This window comes from Lipotes vexillifer, unplaced genomic scaffold (assembly GCF_000442215.2).
Source record: "Lipotes vexillifer unplaced genomic scaffold, Lipotes_vexillifer_v1.1 scaffold395, whole genome shotgun sequence".
Lineage (NCBI taxonomy): Eukaryota > Metazoa > Chordata > Mammalia > Artiodactyla > Lipotidae > Lipotes > Lipotes vexillifer.
The window spans coordinates 6,554,133-6,560,056 of NW_006797390.1; positions in this window are offsets into that span (position 1 = coordinate 6,554,133).

The window sequence follows — 5,924 nt, forward strand, 5'->3', positions numbered from 1 at the left end:
CTTCCGACTCAACAAGGCCAAAGTCCCATCCTTCCACTTGTGGCTGAATCTTCCTCCTGCCCCGTCTCTCAGGGAACAGACACAACCATCCACCCAGAAGCCAAAAAACCGAGGAGTGCGTTTTGACTTTTCCCTCTCATCTCCCATCAGCAACTCATGACCCTGTCTTTCTCTCTTGGAACCCTAACCCAAGGCTTCCCCAGTGCTCACCTGGACGACCGCGCAAGCCCCATCCAGACTCCATAATCTTTTCACTGCAGCCAGCGATGCTTCTAAAGCACATGATTCTTCCCCTTAAAATCTTTCCAGGGCTCTTAAATAATGGGATTTTACAGGGCCCTTTATCCGCTGACTGTGGCTCTCCAGCCATACCTTCTATCCGTCCGCACCATTCTCTCTCCTCCCTCTTCTTTGCACCCCCCTCCCAAGCCCCAAACTCAGTTGCCCAAATGATACCCCAAAATGCCAAGCTCTTCCCCCGCACAGGGCAGAGCTGCTGGTGACCTTCCTCCCCAACCCCCTTCCCCCGGCCAACTCCTACCCATCCTTATGGTCCAGCCAAAATCTTTTTTTTCATTTTTCTGTAAATCAGAACAGCTGATTTACAATACTGTGTTAGTTTCAGGGGTACAGCTGTTTCAGCCAAAATCTCCCTTCCCCTGGGAGGATGGCCCCAAGCTCAGTCTGGGTGAGGCGCCCTCCACGCTCTGGAAGGTCCCCGTGCTTTGGGCACCTCAGCCCCAGCTCCCAGGGTGACTGGCCCCCCTTAGGACACTGCAGACCCCACGAGGGCAGGGCTGGCCATCTTTCTCAACTAAATCCTCTGCACGCTGCACACACTGGGGACAAGAGGATGAACAATCAATGGCTATTTGGTGTATGTCTGTGAAGTAATGATTCCTCTGTGGGGAGTATGCACTGTTCTGTGTTTAGTGTTAGGAAACAGAAGAAAATCTCAGTAAATGTCTGGACTTGGGCACACCAGACGGAGAGCTTGAGTTGTATGTAAATCCCTTTGGGGTTTATTCTGGAGGCTTGTAAATGAAAAGGTGACGTCTGGGAATCAAGACGCCATTTCTGGCTCCAGTTCTACAAGCCACTGTGACCGTGGACGAGTCCCTCCGTTTCTCTGGGCCTCAGCCAGCTCACCGGTGAATTCTGTCCCTGGCAGGTCCCTCCTGTCCTGGCAGTGCCTGCAGCTCGCAGCCCAACACCCTACTCTCCCAAGCGGCCTCTAAACATACCTTGCGGACTCTCGCCTGCGGCTTTGCTCAGAGGAGGCTGGAAACCAATCCGCCTTGGAGAGGTGTCCATGCGATGGTCGGTAAGACCAGATGTCAACTGCACGGGGCGTGACCCAGAGCCCGTGCTCGGGAAGAGCTACTCACGTCACCCTTACTGTTACTAAGCTGCACGTAAAGCCTAGAGCCCTAAACAGACCAGTTAGATACATACACCTTAAACCCTAAAGCCTAATAATAATTAATACTAGCTAGTTAATAATATGAATACCTACGGCGTCGTGTCTCCTGGCTTCACCTAGATTTTCTTCTGGGATCTGACACTAAACACAGAAGGTGCCCCAGAGGCCAGAAAGTTAGGAGATGAAAAGGAGGGTGCCCCAACTTCCCTGACTCCACGTGGGCCCCTTGGAAAGCAGGGCCTGTGGTCCCTGGGCCCTTCCTTCCCCCGTGCTGGGAGCTGGGCTGAGCTGGGAGCTGGGCTGAGCTGAGAGCTGGGCTGGGCTGGGGGCTGGGCTGAGCTGAGAGCTGGGCTGGGAGCTGGGCTGAGCTGGGAGCTGGGCTGAGCTGAGCTGGGAGCTGGGCTGAGCTGGGAGCTGGGCTGAGCTGGGCTGAGCTGGGAGCTGGGCTGGGCTGGGAGGTGCGCTGGGCTGCGAGCTGGGCTTCGTGGGCAGGGGGACGCCAGGCCCAGATCCTGCCCCAGGAGGCAGGTCTGCTAAGTCCCCCGCACTGGGTCTGCCCGGAGGAGCGCTGGGCAGGGGTCGCCCGAGGCCCTGGGCCACGGGCTCCGTTACCGAAATGGAGCTGCTCCCAGCCCCGTGTGGCCTGCCATTCCCAGCCCACAGCCCCGCCCGCCTGGCCGCTCCACAGTCCCCCCTCCGCCACCCCCGCCTGCCTGGCAGGTGCTTCCCTCCCCAGGCAAAGCTCCCACGCGCCGGGCTCTGCCCGCGGCTAGAAGGGGTGGGGGGTAGGGTAAGCCAACAGCAGCCCAGTGCAGGGTCCCTCTGCGCCTCCTCCTGGTCCCCCAGCGACCCTCGGGGGCCCTGCCAGGAGGGGCTGGAGGGGACAGATGGCATCGCTGAGCCCGGGCCAGGTGCCACGAGCAGAGGAACAAAAATAATCCCTGACTTGGCTCCAGGGCTTGCCCCCGGAGGCCTCCCGCTCTGCTCCGCCCCACCTAAAAGCCCACCCAAGGCCACACAACACTCAGCTCCATCCTAGGGACCGCTGATGCTGGTTACTCAGGACTTTTCCAAAGAATTGGGAACTTACCCTGGCTTTTATCAAGATCTTTCTAATAATGAGAATAATAAGCTTCTCAAAAACACCTTCAGGGGCTTCCCTGGTGGTGCAGAGGTTGAGAGTCTGCCCGCCGATGCAGGGGACACGGGTTCGTGCCCCGGTCCGGGAAGATCCCACATGCCGCGGAGCGGCTAAGCCTGTGAGCCATGGCCGCTGAGCCTGCGCGTCCGGAGCCTGTGCTCCGCAATGGGAGAATAATCAGCAGTGTGTCAACATACGTAAAATGGCTGAGCAAGCCTGGGAATGTAAATCTAAAGACAGGTCATGCCCTCTTTTTGCCAAGCCCTGCGGTGAATTACAAATCAAAAAAAAAAAAAAAAAGCACCTTCAGGACAGGAAGGGAACTGTGATCCCCAGGTTATAAATGGAGAACCCAAGTCTCAAGGAGGACCAATAGCTCACCCTGAGAGAGTGACCTCAGATCTAGTCCCCTGCCTGGTCCACTGTGGTGTCCTCAAGACTTGTCTCCTGCTCTCAAAGCCCACCCCCTTCAGTAGCCCTCCACGGCCATCAGTGATCACTCAGCACCCCCGACTCCCCCTAACGCCTGGAGCCCACAACATGCCACTCAGAACGCGGCAACACCTGGTCCTGGAAAAGTGATGGCACCTGTGCCCACCTGTTTCCCCTGCTGGCTGTGAGCTACTTGAGGACGTGATTTTCTCCTACATCCGTGTCCCCCACCAACCACTCCTGGCCCCCACCACTCCTGGCCCCCACCACTCCTGGCTCCAAGCTGGAGACTCAGCAGCACACAGCATCCTTAATTAAGGAGTCAATTCTTCCACTGATCCCCTTTCCTCGGTCAAGGACAAATCTACTACTCGTTTCCTTTTTATCACAATTATCTCTGACTCGTTGGGCGTCAACACATGTTATAACCTCCTCCCCATGACCCTGCCCCCAGACTGGAAGTGATGGAGACTGGAAGGAGCTAGGGAAGTTTATAGGACTCGCCTGGCGTCATCCAGAAAGTTAGGGAGAGACCGTGAGGACGGCGCCTGAGGCTCCCGCCCAGTTACAAGAACAAGAGCTCGGGCATCCAGGCTAAAGGTTCCAGCCACACAGGCCCCTCGGGACGGGGTTCTCACGTCCTGCCCACAGAGGCCTCGGCTCTTAACGCTGAGGCTCCTCTCCTGGAGGCCTTTGGAAGAACCACATTCTTCATCCCAACAACCCCTGTAACTGAGAAGCTATAAGGAAAAGAAAACTTGGGGTTTCCTTCCAGGAACCCGTCCCAATCTTCCAGATACATGAAAATGTGGGATATGGGATATGGTTGGGGCGGCGGGGCATGGAGACTAAGTAATCCGGGAGGAAGGGAGTGGGTCCCCTTCCGCCTCAACCCCAGAACAGGGATCCATCTTCAGGCTGCAGGACTCATCTATGAGGTCCAGTTATCAGGGCAGGTGGGGTCTAGTTTCTGAACCCCAGGTGCTTCACCCAATCTGACTTAGCTGTTACAGAACCCACAGAGCACTGCACTGGACAGTGTGGATTTTCCTCATCCAGCAGACTTCAGAGCTGGGACAAAAATGGCTCTCCCATCATTACCCTGGCTAGTCTCACCAGACCAGGCTCTGGAGAGTGGATCCAGCTGTACAAGAACCACAAAATACTGCACACACTGAAGGAGATAGAGACCTCTGGGGTGCCAGGGTGGGGAGGGCAGGGGCAGTCATCTCTGAGCCTTTGCTGGCCGGACCTCATTCCTTAAACAAGAACAGGAAGGGAGATCAGGAACAGTGGGCCCCAGCCTCCCTCCAGCCCCGTCCCCCTCTTCCCTCCAGCCTCTGAGTTCACGCACATTGTTTTCCGGCTGAGGCCAGGCCTCTGTACTTAATTCCCGACACCAGTCCAACCACAAACATCTACGGAGGGCGGAGGGAAATGGAAGAGGTCCGTAAAAGGGAACAAAAAAGTTCAGCTCTAAGAATAAAGTCTGAGGACTTCCCTGGCGGTCCAGTGGTTGGGACTCCACGCTTCCGCTGCAGGGGGCACATGTCTGATCCCTGGTCAGGAACTAAGATCCCACGTGCCACGCTGGGAGGGAGGGAGGGAGGGAGGGAGGGAGGGAGAGAGAGAGAAAGAAAGAAAGAAAAAGAAAGAAGGGTCTGAGGTCTAATGTCTCACATGGTGACTACAGTTGCTGAATTTTCTCACACACACACACAAAAGAAAAACATGTGAGATGAGAGATGTGCTAATTAACTAGATGGAGGGGACCCTTTCACAATGTATATGCACGTCAAATCACCAGACCCTTGAAGAATCTTATAGTTCTAGATGTCAGTTATGCCTCAGGAAAGCTGAAATTACCTACTATATGCCAGGCTCAGGGTATGAGGTCACTAGGACATGGTTCTGCCCTCAATATACTTCAGTCTGTGGGTTCCAGGGGGTCCCTGCAACGATGCAAGTACAGTCCACCCCTTATTATCCACAGAACCGTCAGATTCCGTGTTTGCAAATTCGTTCACTCACTAGAATCCGTAACCCAAACTGACACTGGCGGTGCTTCCCAGTCACTCGGACACGTCCCTGCGCTGAGCGGCCGTCATCCGTGGTCCACCTGAGGTCAAGCAAGCCCGCCCTGCCTTCCGGTTTCAGCTCAGACCCCAAACAAGCGTCCGTCCTTTTCCCGGTCTATTTAGTGCCATGCTTTTCCCATTTTTGTCTTTTTGTTGTTGATCTCACTGTTTAAAATGGCCCCCAAGTGCAGTGCTGGGGGGGCTGCCTGGTGTCCCCAAGTGCAAGGAGGTCGTGATGTGCCTTATGGTGCCTTATGGAGAAAATACACGTGTTAGATAAGCCTTGTCCAGGCGGGAGTGATGGTGCTGTTGGTCGTGAGTTCAATGTTAATGAATCAACAATCTATTTAAATTAGGTGTCTCTGAACAGAAACACACATAAAGCAAGGTTATGAATTAAATGGATGACAAAAATGTTGCAACCAGAGCCTCACAGGAACCTAACCCGTGTCTGCCCTCAGGACACTGGTTCAGTACATGCTAATTCACATTCTCAGTAACTTTATAGGAATCAGGAATGACAAGAATCCAGCGCACCAGGGAGAGTAACACGTTAAACCATTACAGGTAAACATCTTGGGGGGAGGGGGAGGATTTCAATAGACACTGAGCTCAAGACCCTGGGAAAATCACACCTGGTGGAGAAAGACATGCCCCAAGGCAGCCAAAAGGTGGAGACAACCCAAATGTCCTTCAACAGACTAAGGAATAAACAAAAGGTCATCTATCCATACAGTAAACTATTATTCAGCTTTAAAAAGAAATGGAGGGGGGGGGCTTCCCTGGTGGTGCAGTGGTTTAGAGTCCGCCTGCCGATGCAGGGGACACGGGTTCGTGCCCCGGTCAGGGA